This window comes from Sciurus vulgaris (assembly GCF_902686455.1).
Source record: "Sciurus vulgaris genome assembly, chromosome: 10".
Taxonomy (NCBI): domain Eukaryota; kingdom Metazoa; phylum Chordata; class Mammalia; order Rodentia; family Sciuridae; genus Sciurus; species Sciurus vulgaris.
The window spans coordinates 91,674,086-91,692,603 of NC_136470.1; positions in this window are offsets into that span (position 1 = coordinate 91,674,086).

The window sequence follows — 18,518 nt, forward strand, 5'->3', positions numbered from 1 at the left end:
AAACATTTATCAGTTGCTCCTTAGCAATAGCGGGTTGCAAAATTTGGCTGCCCAGGCTGACATTTAGTAAAATCATAGTTTTAGCTTGATTCAGAACCTGATACAGAAGACCCTGATACTGGGATGACTCCCCTGGCAGCGTGCCTCCTGATACCCACAAGAACTGCCAGCTCCTCTCTGTCCCACTACTTCCCATGAAAGGAGCCCTTTTACTTCCCTGCTACAGTTGGCACACTGCCCTTTTCACGGACCCAACGAACCGTCATCTTGGATGTAACAAATTAGTACATTCTCAGAATAATAATAAGTGCAGGCATGAAAACACTATTGTTTTTATTTGGAAATGAAGTAACTCATTTTAGCTGAGTGACTTTTTCAGTGTAACACCACAGGCAAAAAAAAAAAAAAAAATCTGAAAAGAATGGTCAATTTCAGAAGAGATATGACACATCATTTGCTGTAAAAATCAGAGAAAGGAGAAAGAAGAAATTGATGTTTCTCAAGGAGTTAAACCAAAAATTGGGAGTCTGAGGGAAATGCAAATATAAAACAAATGATGTATCCATGTCAAGGTACAATTAGAGAAAGAAGATTGGAAATGAGTACAATATGGAATTGATTTTTTATGCCAGTTAAGATTTATTAACTGATATTTCTGCTTGTAATTGCAAAAATTATTTGTGAATTTTTAAAGATGAGCAGGTATATTAGGAAAATGACTGTAGAGAATGTAAAAGATGAGAGAATAACAAAAACATGTTATGTTAATCAAGTCAAAATTTACTTTCAGTTTTCAAAAAGATGCCCTTACACCACTGTGCATGTTTGTGTTTGTGCATTTCCACCCTCAGGATTTTTTTTTTACTATGTTAATAAGATTATTAATTTGTAAACATTTGCAATATTTACAAATTAGCATGTAAGTCAAATCTACTTCAATGCAGAGCCATAGAATTCATAGGAAACACTTTTCCTCATTTTTCCGGAAGGGCCATCAGCACATTTCAGTGTCAAGAACTATGAAAGATACAACTATTAGAACTATTGTCACAAGTCTTTATGACAGCTGAAGCTGAAATTTAACTGAGATTTGAATAGCAAGTATACTTTAGAGCAGAGAGCTGAAATCAGAACTCCCTAAAAGTATGAAATAACAAAGTAAATTTATTTTTAATAGTCTAGATATTGTCCAATGTAGATGTTAGCTCAAAACTATAATCTGGAAATGAAAACAATCATGAAGCTATCCCATCTTCACTCTAGCCCCGATCTTTTATGCAAATCATGATATTTTATATAAAATGTACCACAAATTTACTAAACTTTCTGGTTCAAATGAGTTCAAGAATATCTCATTATAAATGGAGACAGTCCTGAACAGGCAGCCAAGCATGACTAAAAAGATCACTCTTTTACACAAAAAAATAGCCTTCTTATTTTACCCTTTGTTGAAAAGACATTTGGCCAGCCACAGGGGAAATACATAATCTACTTTTATATTCAAATAATTTATTTGAAAACTCTATGGCTACAATGACCCTAAAGCAATTCTGGGTTGAATATACATATTACATGGGTTTATGTGATCTTAATCATTGACTTGTTTTCATGTGTTAGCAATGATTTTGGCAAGTTTCTTAAAGGAGAAAAAACACTCAAATACTTTAATAAAGATTTGCCATGAAGTAAAATTATATCTGAGATGAAATAGCATTAACATGGTGTATTTCTGTAAATAATCTTATACATAAACTCAAGTTGGAATACTGCAGCTCTTTCCAGGTAACGATCTATCAATCTGATCTAATATACATCCCAACAGGCACTCTATCTGGTAATAACATGTCAAAAATTATGCCATCATAATTTGCCTTTTCATAAAGACAAGCAGCGATATTTGAACATCTCAAGATTTAAAAATCCTCCCTCCACATAGATTTGCTGCTTTCTGTTCTATGAGTTTTCTTTTCAATGTTTTGATCCTAAGTTTGATTTTATGAACTCTAAGTGATGGTGAACTTCACCATGAAATATCTTGCCCCCCTCCCACCTTAGGGCCAAAGAAAATGCCAGCCGTAAATGATGTTTGTCCATTTACTTTAAGTAAGACACTGCTTCTTCATTCAGTGGCTCACTATCCATGATCATGGAGCAGCAGAGACCCGCATACACTGGGGAGGAAAAGCTTAAAGCAATTAGTTTCCTCCTAAGGACCTTAGCCCTCCTTATTTAGGATTTTAAACAACAGACAATCATACAAAGAACTTCAAGCAGCCCATACAAAGCATTTTAAAAAACTGTTTCTACAACCTTAATTTCCTTTCTCTGTTACAACATAGAAAGATAGAACTAGCTATCATATTCATGCCCTAAAACTGATCACTCAGATAGTCTAGAAAGTTTTCTGTGCTTTCCATCTGTGTTTTTTATCTGACGTTTCAAGGTATAAAGGAGATCTTTCCAGTTCTGATACAGAAGACCAAAATGTAAAATGTCGACTTGTCTTGCACAGTCCGGGTGCCTCCCCAGACTCTGTCACTCTCCCAGCAAAGCAGAATGAGTATCCAGGCTAAGCACACATTTCAGGACAAAGGAACTAATTCATGGGGGAGGGGAGACCACACACCATTTATAAGGTTTGTTCAGTTTACAAGAAAACTATTGTCAATGCTTTGTTGATTCATTATGAATGACCCCGCGTGACAAATAGCAAGTGGCCACCTCCTTGCTGGGCTTCCCCGGCATACTTCCTGTGTGCAAGAGCAGCTCAGCATCTACTGGGCTAATTGCTGTCTAAGGCAACTGGAGCTATGAGTACCTGAGATGGCTCTGATCAGAGAGAAAGCCATCAGGTTGAAGATTTGATGACACTGTAGCTCTGGGACCCAGAAGATCGTACAATAGGACAGTGTTTGCTATTACCATACAAAACTGATGTGAAGAACCAGATTCCACTAGAGGGAGTGAAAAAGCCCAGAAAGGATCATAGAAATGCTGACTCTACGCAGGGTCCCACCACTAGGACATTTTAGTCACTGCAAAATCTTCTCGTCTCCCCACCTACAAAATGGGACTAAAGTATTTTTTTAAAGGAAAATCACCTTAAAATCCTTTGTTGGAAAATGCTATACAGTGCACAAGTATTATCTTCATCATCCATTGAACCTTTGTACTTTTTTCTCTGTCCTGAGGGAAATAATAAATTGACATATTTTCTATCATCAGAGATCCTTTTAAGACCACAATGTGATTGCACTCCAGCACATCTCACACTTATCCCCATTAAAAACACACAAAGGGGTGAGCGCAGGGAAAGAAATAGGTAGGCAGAAAGGGCAGCGTGGATACACTGTTGTACAACATGGGTGCTCCCTCCTAACCCGCCCCAGCCTCTAAGACGGCAGTGCACCTCCACACAAAGAAGGTGCAAACGGGCCCTGCATATATTCCAGTTGAAACTGGCTGCTCTGTGGGGGAAAGCACACAGATTGCTCTCCCAAGTGGCCATTTGATTGCACATAGCTATGAGTTCCCCCACGGCTCCAACAACCCTTAATGGCGCCATGTATCTTTTTAAGTGGTTTGTTTAGTTGGAAACACGGGAAAGAAATTTATTCCTCTTTGTGGCACCTACATCATAGCATTGTAGGTTTTCCTTCCTTTTTCTTTCAGGAATAAAGACACCTTAAAAATAAACGCAGACCTCCATGAAGATCCTTGATGGCCAGAGGTTGAAAGAATTCTTCCTTGTTTCTTCTTCAATTCAGTCAGCTATGGGATTTCCCTAGGCCACCAAGTGGTTTTAAGAAGAGAATAAAGATAGCTTCAAGGTGGTAGGGAAATTAGCACTCTTAGAGATAGGTTACTGATGGAATGTTATTGGTAAACCTCTGCGGAGGGCAATTTGACAATTTCTACCCAAGTCCAATTCCTAGGAATTTATCCTCTGGCTTTGAGCCAACATGCATGACATGATATATATATGAGGCTGTTTATTGTATTGTTTGCTTTAGTAAAAGATTGGAAGTCCCCATATAGCCATCAGTAGGAGATGGTTATTAGGAAACAAGGAAATAATATATAACTTAAAAATGAAGGAAGAACTGATAAAAATGATTCTTAAGATATTAAGAGGAAAGAAAAAGAATATAAGCTGTCTATGACTTCTTGTGCCAAATAAGGGAAAAAAAAGATTTGTATACATTGTGTGCATCCTCCATCAGAGCACAGCTCATGGGTGCTTTGATCCCTGTGTCCTTAGGGGCAGACATACCTTATTTCAGATGAAGAAAGGCCTAAAATAAAGTTGTAGTGAATTATGGCAGACAAGAGAGTCAAAGATAGATTTGAAAAATATCAAAAATCTGGAGTCAAAGTTATATTACAGAACTTGATAGATATTTCAGGAAAAAATACTAGAAAATGTTAACTGTGGGATCAAGAGTGACTTTTCTCCATTTCTTTATCTTTTATCTGCCTATCAATTTTTCTGTGAAGATGCATTTATTTAATAATTAACACCATAAAATGCCACATTGGATTTACATAAAAAAATCAGCTGTAGTTGGGAACTTTTTGGATGTATGCTTTGGAAGAGGGAGGAATAAGGATAGTTGGAGAATTCCAACTTAGAAAAATAAGTGGATGATGTTGAAGTTAGCCAAGACAAAGAAGTGAGGAGCCAATGAGGAGATGGGCAGTGGACTTCACTGTTCAGTGTTCTTCAGGATTCAAGCTGGGTGCTGGCCTCAGGGTACCCTGAGAAACCTGCTCAAGCTCCAGTAACGACAGTATATAATTCTGTAAAGATGAATCAATTGCACTTCTCCCATAAAATCACCTGGGAGCTCCCCTGGGACAATCAGCCATATTTTCTAAGTAAACTTCCAAATGGCGCAAAGCAGTATCAACTTTTGTTCATGCTGCTTCTATGACTTGCAAACAACTGCATTTGCATAGGAAAAAAAATCCTGCACACACTGATGGGCACGAACAGCTGAGGGTAAGTAAAGCAGTGCTCGGCAAAATTGGAACTCCCTCTTTGTCATCCTTAGGGTTCCCTCCCTGTTGGTTCCCCAGGGTTACAAGGATATTAGTGGCTTTTACTGACGTCCTTTGCAGTCTGAAGGCCATCCTACATGTGTCTGCCTGGCAGATCTCCTCCTAGAGCCTTTCCACTCCCTGTTCTCCTACAGGGGACCCCCTTCTCCCTCCCCATCCTTCCCCAAGCCCAGCTTTGTTCTGTGCTGAGATTCAGTTCACTAAGATCTATCTGGCATTGATTCCAGGCCACACACTGTGTGAACCCTTGGGGACTCAAGGGTGAACAGGACATCACATCTTCCATGGGAGAAGCGACATTTTGGTGTGGCCCTGTGATGGGGTAAATACAGGGTTTAAGGGGCATCTGATGTAGAACAGGTTTTCTGAAAAGGTGGTATCTGAAAGGCGAGCCTGAAGGATGTGCAGAAGCTAACCAGGTGAGGAGGGATGAAAAGGTAGATAGGGAAGAACATTCCAGGAGAGGGGAGGGGCTCAGTGTGGCTGCATACATGCCGTAAGTTTTCTAATAATAAGCCTGTGACTTCTTTAGTTATGGGTCCATTTAGTTGATACACATATTGCTGGAATCGACTGCACTTTTCCTAAAGCTCTAGGTTTTGCTAGCACATGGGCTGTTATGAGAATCTGAAAAGGATAGAATAGACCATTTTCTCCTCTACTACAAAAATACAGAAACATATTCTTTGCTAATAGAAGAAATTCCTACTCCTCTGAATAATTTAAGATCTACCCAGAATTTTGTCCCCCGGTAGAGTTTCCCAAAGAGTTCTCAGGACTTAATGGGTCTTCAGAAATATATAAATGTTCAAATGGGTTAGAAAAATTTACCTTCTATATTGCCCTTTTACAGTTTCATCAACAGTACTGGCTATTACAGGCTTGGAAGAGCCCTACAATAAAAATCCTATTTATTGTTGTCTACACCAAAGTTTCCAACATTTATTTTGCTTTACTCCCCTCCTCCTGATTACAGGGATCCAATATTATTTAAAGGAACTACTGATTTGTGGAGTATAGTTTGATACTGGCCTAGTAACCAATTCCTTGAAAACCAACTTCCTCCCTATTATTATTACTGTTGCTATTGACTGAGCGCTTGGAATATGCCAGTCACTCTGGTAAATGCTTTATAAGAATGTGTCATTTCCTCCTCATCATAACTCTATGATGTAAGCACCACTGTAATCTTTATTTTATAGATGCAAAAAATGAGGTCTTGAGAAATGAGGAAACTTTCTGAAGTTAAACCACCATTGGGAGGTAGGGTCAGGATTTGATTGTTTCTGTCTGACTCTGGAGACCTGCCATCTTCTACCTGCCTGGGATTTAAGAGAGTCCTTCTTGATCACCTGACTTTGAAGGGGTAGAACCCTTTGGGGTGGAAGCATCAGTGAAAAGGGAACATCGGGGACAGGGGCTAACAGGGGCCACTTGCATGTCACTTCTTCCTACCTAAAATTCTCTACTTAGATATTCTATGTTCTCTATGTAGATAGTCTATGTTCTCTTAAAACAATTCTCAGTTTTCCTTATCTGAATAATGGGCATAGTGATACTTCTCAGGGTTACCTAATACTTGAAGTTAAGATCTATTGTGTGCATATTAGTGCAGTGCTTTAGCATGGCAATGTGAGGCTCTAGACACTAAATAACCATGATGCCATGACCTTGGTTAAATCTCTAAACCCTTCCACATCTCAGTTTCTTCGCAGGTAAAATGGGAATAATGTTACCTACACCATGGGGGGGTCACTATGAATATTATATGACAAGTTAACACTCAGAGCACATAGTAAGCCCTGTATGAATCTGCCATTTCTATTATTTCTTTACACATGGCTAAGACGACAGAGCATTTTCAGAGAACACATCCAGAGTGCTGTCACTAGAATGAAAGTCACCCGCCTCTACAATTTCACATTCTATCTGTAAGAAAATCTCACTCTGTCCATACAATTAAAAAATATGCTTCAAAAATATAAGTGGATTTCAGGAGCTATTCTTGAGTAAAGCTCCCTAGACTTGTCCATAAACCAATCAAGCAGTGGCATTTTGTTATAGCTGCAAAAATAAACTAAAACAAAAACGAAAATCATTGACAACCATCCAACTTGCTATGAGAATCCTGCTAACTTTTCTGCTTTTTCAATACAGATATATAACCATCTACCTTTAAGCATATTTTATAAAATTGGAATTTACTAAGTACACTGCTGGATGACCTGCCTTTAAAATATTAACATTATATCATGAACAACTAAATATTCCTGCAACTGAATATTTTCTAAAATATTTTAATGGCTAAATGATGCTCCATTATATGCATATGCGAAGATTTATTGTAAGAATGTCCTATTGTTGAACGTTGATGTTCACAAAATGTTAGCATCGTAAATAATTCTGTGATGAACTGTCTTCCACATATCTTCTAATGTCCATTTCTATTTATGAATTTAAATTTCAAGGAGTGGAATCATCAGTTTAAAAAGGAAATGTACATTATAAACACAGCTGGCCTTTTCTTGCCATGGTTTGTGTAATGAAAAGAAAAAAGTAGAAAAGTAAAAAAAAAAAAAAAAAAAAAAAAAAAAAAACCAAAAACCCAATTCCTTAACATCTAAGAATCTCCACAAACTAGACCTTAGGTCACCTTACCTTTTAGCCTTATGTCTAAACTATCTCCCTAGCCTTTCTCTCTGTTCTGTGTGTGCGTGTGTGTGTGTGTGTGTGTGTGTGTGTGTGTGTGTGTTACTGAGGACTGAACCCAGGGCCTCACCCATGCTGGGCAAGCACTCTACTACTGAGCTATATCCTCAGACCTATTTATTTATTTTTTATTTTGACATAAGATCTTGCTGAGTTACCTAGTCTAGTTTTGAACTTCGATCATCTTGCCTCAGCCTCCCAAGTGACTGTGATCACAGCCCACCACCATGCCCACCTCAATTTGGTCTTCAGAACTTCCAACTCCATGATGCATGAGTTGACTGCAGAGGTGAGACTTTGGAAGGAACTTCAGAGATCCTTTAAAGCCGTGCTCACCACAGTGTGCTCTATCAGTCACCTTGGGAGCTTGTGCAGAATGCAAATGCCTGAGCTCTACCGCTGATCAAGTGAACCAGAATCACAGGTGACAGAGCCTAGGAAAATGCATTTTTAACAAGCTCCTAGGTTATTATCAAGCACAATAAAGTTTGGGAACTACTCATCATCATCTAAAACCCTGGGTCTGCTGACGAGAGAATGAGGCCATAAAAGGTTAAGTAATTCTCTTTAGATGAAAGTGGGGTAAAAAAGCCCATCTAGTTTGTGGAATGAAGAATTGCCATATCTCACATCACCAGTGAAACACAAATGATTTCAAGGATGCTTCAATGATGCTGTGGTTCCAAGCTTTTGTGCTGGAATAAAAGAAGAACGTGAGCTCAGATCAGGCTTAAAATGTGATTCCAGATCTGTTGGCAGGAAGATTGATCAAAGTTCGACCTAATTGTGGTCTCTCATTGATGGTTGAGACACGAATCCCAATGAAGAATCGATCCCAGTCACTGCACAGTGAGTGACACTCCTGTAAACACACGTCCACACCCTGGAGGACAAAGCAGGCTGCTCCTAATAGAGACATTCCTATTTTGTCTTGTCCATTTAATTTGACATTTTTCTTTTGGCAGAAGACGCGTTATTGAAGGGAGGAACAGAGACGATGTCTCCTTCCTTTTGGAACCACATGAAGAAATTTTATTTTATTTAATTTTATTTTAGGGGTGAGCGGATATGTGGGTCAAGAGAAGATTTCCTGTATAATTACTTCTGATATACACATTTCCATTTGAGGAAAAGCCACACAAGAAAATGAAATCCATTCTTAATAAATCAGACTATTCATTTATTCAAGGACTGCATCTATTTTTAAAAATGAACATAGTGATTCCAAAGTCAAACACAACAGTGGTATTAGACTACCACACCCACCAACTAAATCATGTTATTGAAACAGAACTTCAACTTTAAATAAACAAAATTAAGACCTTTAAAAAAAGATGATACTATATTTCTTGGTGAAGCACATGACTTATTTCCTGAATGAATAAAAAAAGAAATTTTTTTCACAACTGCACTCAGAGAAATAAGAAATAATACTGTCTACAGAAAGTCTCTGCTTTTTTTTTTTTTTCTTTTTGATTTGTTTTCTGTAGTGCTTTGTTTTATTTCAACATGGGGGTCTTGCTAAATTGCCCAGGCTGATCTTGAACTCAAAATCTCCCACCCCAGTCTCCCAAGTTGCTGGGATTACAGGTGTGCATCACCAATGACCAACAGTTGCTTTTTTTTTTTTTTTTTTATTGTTGCCCAGAGTGCTATTTAAAAGAAAAACAAATTACTAGCATGTCCACAGTGCAAATGGGCCCAGCATCACAGAAGGATTGTCCTGTACCTTGATTGGAATTGCCCTAGCATCTCAGTGGGACACTTACTTATGAGAATATGCCACACATGCATGCATGCCATGGGCTTGGCCAGGTGCTACAATGTGGAAAGGGTATTTCCCAGAGACAGTATTTTACCCACTTTCCCTTGTACTCTCTGGCTGGAAACAGAATCCTCTTCTCAATACCAGAAGTAGAGAAAAGTTATGTGGATCCCAAAGAGTGGTCACAACTGTAATAGTGACAAACAACAAGGGATTGAATCTTGGGGTATGTGACCTTTTGGGGAACACTAAGAGCATTCTTTCGTTCTGAATCTCCCTCCCTTCCATTTCCCCATCTCTTCCTCACCCACATCACCTCATTCCCTCTTTCTGACAGAATCTTTTCAAGTCAAGTTGTACATATGCCTGTGATCCATTAATAGCCATAACATGTGAGCATAGTTTCATCAAAGTATGGATGATCTGTTTCTTATAGTCCTTGTACAATAATCACAAGGAATATTCTGTGCCACATGTTCACCTGATCCCAAAACTGTATCATAAGTAGCATGAAACTGTTCATGTGCTTGCACAAGTGACTTGCAGATACTGATGGGTTTGTGGCTTTCAATCTTGTAACACATATATCTGTGAGCTCTGATATAATAATGAAATTGGAAACAGAATGATCCCAGTTCAGTCTTGAACAATGTTTAGGACTGTGACACTTCCAGATTCTACATTTCTATCTATATATTTCAGCATTTGGTTTAATTAAAAAAATAGACTTAATAGGAGGCCTCATATTTGGCTAGTTATTATCCCACAGTGACTCAGTACTGTTCCTGCTCTACTGGAATAGAGCACTCCTGTCTATCCTCTATATGCGAATGAAATTGTTTTGAATCTGTTAAACCTGGCTAATATAACCATTCTCTTAATCTTTTGAAGTAATTTTCAATTCTAATTTTTGCCAACTATATTTTATTATCCAGCTTAACAAGCATTCTATTCTGACATTAAAGTCATATATACAATGTTAAATCATTCTAGACAAATCCTGGAGAGATGTGTAGTGTGCTAAGATTGATAATGCACTAGCATTAGATTTATTTTTCAGCCAACATCCCAAGAAGTGGATTGTATCAATTTTTATATTCCCAAGTTACATAAGAAAAATTGTCAAAATATGTGTCCTTTGATTTTGACTTCAATGTAAGATTATGATTAGAGTAGGGTTCTGTTAGATTGACATGAGAAAAATTCAGTGATACTTGTTTATAGTCCAATAATGTCTGTGGGGAATATTCTAAATGCTAATAAAATGGTATCTTGGTGAAAACTACCTTTTTGTAGATTGTTTGCAAAATAATTCCAAAAATTCAGTTAATTTTCTGTTATACCACTGTCATGTGACATATGGTCACATATTAAAAGTACTTAATTATTCATTTAATGGCTACATCCTTGATTTGAAAACCTTAGAAAAATTATGCAATAATAATGAAAAGAAAAAAGTAGTTTCTTGGATATTTAATAACGAGACATATGATGTCTGTGATAAGCAAAAATTAAAAATGACAAGTCCAATCCATTGAAATGTTATCTAATGTATAATGTGCTAGAGAGACTACTCTATTTAAAAAAAATCATCAATACTTGAATTATAAATCAAAAATTTAGAAATAATTTCATTTACTTTCAAATAATAAATAATCCTGGAGGGGAAAAATCCTACAGCAATTTATTTTTTATGAAAGGGATATTTGTAGTTACTTTATCATCCACTTTTTTTCAGTAAAAGGGGAATTAAACTATTACAGGACACCTTGTTAAGTAATTATATAGCAACATCACTGTGCAATTAAATAGCCATCAGTCCCTGCAGCTGAGAAATTTCAGGTAATTATTCAAAGATAATTTAATAGGAGAATTACTGTATTCAAGCAAGCATTAGCTAGTAATCTACCTCAATTAAAGCATCCAATTAATTTCAGAACCTTGATAACAGTTGCCTTTGGCAAAACTATCCTTTCCCCTCATCTGATCCCACATATACAATATTCCTTAAACATTGTATAAAGTTAATTTACTTCTTCTAAAAGTATAGTCTATTAATGCTAGTCTCCTGAGAAATTAAACAAATGCAAGTATAAAAACTGGCCCTTTCTTCCCCTCTCATTTGTACCTTCTACCCAATCTCCTATGTAGAAATAGAACAGCTGATTTGGATCCTGGAGCATCACATTCCTGTTTTCATCACAAAAAGCAGAAAATTTCCTAGTAATGGAAATTTCCAGAAGAGGCTTTTAGCTCACTTGGACAAACTGTCCTTAGAATACGTGCCCCTACAAGTTTGATGGTGATGGAAGTAACGACATTACATGCAGAGACTTGTCTGGGGGGATTTCCTTGCAAGTGTTTTTGCCTGATTCTCACGCTCAATAGAAAAAGCCTCAGCTTTGAAAACAGATGCATTTTGGAAATGTGTAGAAGAAAGGTTTTAGTTGCCTTTCAAACTCCAATTACCACTTAGTAATAACCCTCGTGCGTTTGACTCATTTAGTTTTGCCAGTTTCTTTGAATAAAGTAAGCAACCTTTTTGAACCCCAGACAAGGAATTGCCTGGTCCAGTGCAGAGGCAATTCTGAAGACCATTCTCAACGCAACAGCAAGTGTGTCCTCACTGAGGTTCTCACACTCTGGGTCTACCAGATAGGAGACCTGGTTAGTACTTGAGCTCACTTGCCTCCATATATAGGATTGGTTATGTGTATAGTTAGAAAATTAGAAATGCCAAAAATCATAGTTTGCCTTTGGCCACCACTTTCAAAGATCTTGGAGTTCTTGCAGAAGTTTTGAAAATTGGGTAAGAAAACACTATGCAGAGGTGTGCAGTTGATTCAGGAATTATTATTACAGGTTCATCTCCCTGCCTCTTCATTCAGCATCATGTTTTCCTATTTTTATTGCTTCATATTAGTTATACATAACATGAGGATTTATTTTGACGCAATTATAAATGCATGCAATATAATTTTCTCTAATTCAGTGCCCACTCCTTCCTTTACCTGCCCCCTCCCTGTTCCCTTTCCTCTACTCTACTTATCTTTCTCAGCAGCAATTTTTATCTTTGTCTCTTTAACTTTATACCTTGGCTGTCTTCACATCTTTAGTTCCTTTTGGAAAGATGACCCAACATGGGCTCATTACTTTCATTCTAATCTACTACTTTCCTTTTTAAAATTTACTTTAATTTTATTTATTTATTTTTTGCTAATCTAGTATTTTCTTAGGACTCTGCTTCCAGTATTTCCTTGGGTAGGTAATGTACTACAGCTGTAGGTAATAAGTCCCAGGACCAGCTCAGCTCCTGAGACCTCACCCAACACAGCCCTTATTGCCAAGGAGTGGAACCATAATGGTTGTCAGAGGTTATTGGGGTGAAAATATGTTGCTGAGGGCCTGGATGAGGGTGAGGGACTAAGACTGAGTCATGCAAGTGATAGCTCAGATCCTGTCAGTTTTTAACAAATATATTAATATTATTGCCTCACATGCATTTAATTTCTAATCACTGGAGTGGATAACTATGTGCAGTTACTCCATTCTTAGTGTTTATTTACTCAAATTTCTGATAAATCCATTGTTTCAAAATTTCTCCATTAAATGTATAATCGTATCTGTCCACTTTGGTTTTTCTTTATTAGATAGAATTCAAAGGGACTTTATTTTTTTTTTTTACACATTTTCTATTGGTACATTATAGTTACATGTAATAATAGGATTTGTTGTTACATATTTGTACATGCACAAAATGCAAACATATAGTTTGGGCAATATCACTCCTTAGCACTTCCCCCTGGTCCCTTTTCTCTACTGATCTTCCTTTGATTTTCATGAGATGCCTGACCCCCCCACTTTTCTTTTCCTTTTTTCTTTCTAGCTTCGACATATGAGAGAAATCATCCCAACCCTTGACCTTGTGAGTTTGGTTTATTTCACTGAACATAATGGTCTCTAGTTCCATCTATTTTCCTGCAAATGATATAATTTCATTTTTCTTTATGGCTGAATAAAACTCCAATGTGTCTATATACCACATTGTCTTTATCCATTAATCTGTTCTTGGATTCCTAGATTGGTTCCATAATTTGGCTATTGTGACTTGTGTTGCTATAAATATGGGTATGCATGTATCACTGTAGTATGATGATTTTAATTCTTCAGGATAAATATTGAGGAGTGGTATAGTTGGGTTCCATGCCCAGTCTTTTGAGGAATTTACAGTCCCACCAATAGTGTAAAAGTGTTCCTTTTTCTCCACATCCTCTCCATCGCTTATTATTATTTGTATTCTTGATGACTGCCATTCTGACTGGTATGAGATGCAATCTCAGTGGAGTTTTGATTTGCATTTCCCTAATTGATAACAATGTTGAACATTTTTCATATATTTGTTGGCCATTTGTATTTCTTCTCAAAAGAAATTTCTTCTTCTTTTGAGAAGAAATACATTGTCCATTTATTAACTATTATTCACTTTTTAATATTAAGTTTTTAAGTTCTTTATATAGTCTAGATACTAATCCTTTGTCAGAAGAGTAGCTAACACATTTTTCTCACATTCTGCAGGTTCTTTCTTTGTATTCCTTTTTTTTGTATGTGTGCAGAAACTTTTCAATTTGATATCATTACACTTATTAACCCTTGGCATTATTTCCTGAGCTTTTAGGGTTCTATTGAGAAATCACTGTCTATGCCTATATGCTGGAGTGTTGACCTCAGTTTTCTAGGACCTAAAAGACAAGTCACTTTTTTACTGCAAATGATAGCATTTGTATTACAGTAGCAAATATTTTAAAATACTGACTAATCTTAAGGTAGATACAGCATTCACAATATTTAAAATGGGCTTTTTACAAATATGCTTTTAAGAAATTAGAGGTAGGCAAATAGGAAAAGAAGAGCTCAAACTATCTCTGTTTCCCCATGACATGATCCTATATTTAGAAGACCCAAAAAATCTCACCAGAAAACTTCTAAAGCTCATAAATGAATTTAGCAAAGTAGCAGGATGCAAAATTAACACCCATAAACCAATCACATTCCTATACTCTAATAATGAATTAGCTGAAAGAGAAATTAGGAAAACTATCCCATTCACAATAACTTAATTAAAAAAAAAAAAAAGGGAACCAAAGTAACAAAGGAGGTGAAGGACCTCTACAATGAAAACTATAGAACACTAAAGAAAGAAATTGAGGAAGACCTTAGAAGATGGAAAGATCATATGTTCTTGGATAGGCAGAATTACTATTGTCAAAATGGCCATACTACCAAAAGTGCTGTACAAATTTAATGCAATTCCAATTAAAATCTCAATGACATGCCTCATAGAAATAGAAAAATAGAAATATAAATAGTAGTTTCTATTTCTATTTAAAAATAGAAATAGAAATAGTAGTTATGAAATTCATTTGGAAAAACAGGAGACCCAGAATAACCAAAGAAATAATTAGTGAAGCAAGAAGGATCAAATTCCAAACGTTAAATTATACTACAGTGCTATAGATTTAAAACAAAATGGTATTGGCACCAAAACAGTCATGAAGACCAATGAAAGAGAATAGAGACACAGAGACAAACCCACATAAATACAGTTATCTCATACTAGAAAAGGGCACCAAAAACTCACATTGGAGTTAGCCTATTCAACAAATGGTGCTGGGAAAACTGGAAATTCATATGTAGCAAAATGAAATTAAACTTTATAGTCTCTCACCCTGCACACAACTCAAATCAGATCAAAGACTTAGGAATTAGACCAGAAACTCTGCACCTACAAGAAGAAAATATAGGCCCAGCATTCCAAAATGTCACCTCAGAAACTGACTCCTAAAGAGTCAGTTTAACAAGACTCCTAAAGCACAAGAAGTGAAATCAAAAATCAATACATGGGATAGCATCGAACTAAAAACTTCTTCACAGCAAAGGAAACAATCAAGAGTGTGAAGAGAGAGTATGCAGAATGGGAGAAAATCTTTGACCTGCACCTCAGATAGGGCATTAATTTCCAGTGCATACAAAGAACTGAAAAAAACTGAACACTAAAAATACAAATAACCCAATCAATAAATGGGCAAAGAACCTTAACAGACATTTCTCAAAAGAAGAAATATGAATTGTCAATAAATATATTAAAAGATGTTCAACATCTCTAGCAATTAGAGAAATGCAAATTGAAATTTCATCTCCCTCCATCCAGAATGGCAATTATCAAGAATTCAAGTAACAATAGATTTTGGCAAGGATATGGGAAAAGGATACACTGATAACATTGTTGGTGGGGCTACAAATTGGTGCAACCACTCTGGAAAGCAATATGAAGATTCCTCAAGAAACTAGGAATGGAACCACCATTTGACCCAACTATCCCACTCCTCAGTTTATACCCAAAGGATTTAAAATCAGCATACTACATTCATGCAGCCACATCAATGTTGCAGCACAATTCATAATAGCTAAGCTATGAAGCCCTCCTAGGTGAATGGATAAAGAAAGTATGGTATATATACACAATGGAGTACTACTCAGCCATAAAGAAGAATGATTTTATGATATTTCTGGTAAGTGGATGGACCTGGAGATTATCATGATAAGTGAAATAAACCAATCCCCCAAAACTAAAGGTTGAATTTTTTGCTGATATGGGATGCTAACTCACAAGGGTTAGGGTAGGGGAGGAAAAGAGGTTCAGTGGATTAGATAAAGGGGAATGCAAGGAAGGAAAGGGAGGTAGGAAAAGGAAAAACAGTTGAATGAATCTGACATACATTTCCTATGTGCATATATGAATATACAACAGTGAATCTTACGACTGTGTACATCCACAAGAAATTAATTTTTAAAAAAAATAACTATAGGTAAATGGCAGAAAGATCACTAGAGAGAAGGGAACAGGGGACAAGGAAAGGGAAGGAGGGGAGGTACTGGGGTCTTAATTAGACTAAGATATAGTCCATATTTTCATAATTATATCAAAATGGATTCAACTGTCATGCATAACAAAAAAGAACGAATAAAATAAAAAAATATGCTTTTAGGTTTTAAAAATTAATATGAGAAAATGTTTTTTGATCATTCACATGGTTTTCCCTTACTTTAAGTAACTTCAAACCAGACTTTTAACTTGTGGTTTCCCAGTGAAACCACAACTGAGCTGAAAGTTGAATTTAGCAGCTGGTAAGTATTGGCCATGTAACAGAGAAGTTGATGCACCTAGGGCATGTGATTCCTATTATATCTGGCATTTTTATGATTGAAAAAAAGAATCTCAATCCTCTCTCTCTCTCTCTCTCTCTCTCTCTCTCTCTCTCTCTCTATATATATATATATATATATATATATATATATATATATATCAGTCACCAGTACCAGGTTCTATCCTGTATGTGTCCCTAATGGGCTAACTGGTGTGCAGTTACACTGTTAATTTAATAAAGTTGTATTAACCAGTGTAATAACACACCATTTTCCCTGTTATGTTGATATCAACCAAAAGGGAGATGAGCCTTTCTAAAGCCAACCAACCAACTGACAAAAATACCAGTTCCAAGGTTCTGTATGTCTCATTCTATTTGCACTGGGAAGAATTAAAGAAGTGAAAAAATAAAAGAGAGGAAGTGAAAGTACCAAAGAAATCAGTGATGTTCCCTCACATGAAGGAGTTTATTAACATGAATATATTGAATGTATTAGCAAATACGTATCACATAAATATACTAACATAAATAAATATATTGATATATCCAAGGGTAACTTGTAAGATTTTTCCACTTCGTTAATTATGCAGACATCATCAGGAATGGGCAATATTTATTATGTAGAATTGCAATCCCGTTGACACCCAGAGTCACATTATGCATTTACCTAACCCTTAATCACTAGAACATTCTCAGCACATAATAATCCAAATGATTAAGGCAGGTAACAATTTCTCCAAAATAACCACAAGATGCCCAAAGGCATCTTGGTCCCTCTTGCTATTCTAATTATTGCTGCTTTCGGAGTTAAGTTACCTGTAATTTTCTTTTAGAATTACAAATGGTATACTTTGCTTCCTTATCATGTCATAGAACTCTATTATTAATCACATTTTGGAAAAATCCTTCAGAAGATGTAATAAGAAGTTTTAAAGCCCCTGTGGATTTTCACTGCCACAAACTTCCTGCATGCCCTAAATAAAGAACCCATAATTGATTAATAAAAAAAAAAAAAAAAAACTAAGTAATTTTGTTATTAATACGATTCCCTGGGAGGCCCCATAATCACAACTAGCAGGCCAGACACGGTATTGCTCAATTACATATCCAGGTAAATAATCTGCAAACCAAAAAACCCATAAGGGGATTTTCAGTATTTCCAATTTGTTAATCCATGATAAATGCCTGCCAGAGGTTGGTCAAAGCCCAGGCCCTTTCATATTTTGAGTCTCCTGGTTTGTTAAAAATGCTTTAAATCCGAGTTTCCCCAAATCGTTCTATATTTAAAGTAATTATGCCTAACATATTAGTGCTATACACACACACACACACACACACGTACAACACAGTCTGATTTATTCATAAAAAAAATTTATAAATTGACGATTTGCAGTGCTCTTGGAGAGGTTGCACGGTACCAGGATGCTCTGTCTTCTCCGGGCCCGATGGGGAAACCCCTGTGATTGGCTGCCTCAGCCACTGCGCGCCCTGGGTGAGCACGAGGCCTGGCCCAGGGGTCCAGTGTTCTTCCTCCTTCCACCGCTTTCGGGTGTATCCAGCCATCGGTGGCACAAAAATAAAAGGCCCGGTGTCCCTTCCCCTCGAGTTGACCTTGTTAAAAACATTCTTGACCTTGTTAAAAAAGAAAGGATGCATCATAGTCGCCCAGAAGAACACATCGCAGCGCTTACATCATTTACACTCTTCGAAGGACCTCCGTCACATTCCACTACATTTAAGTTCTCTCTTCAACCTGACCTTGACCAAGATGAGTGATT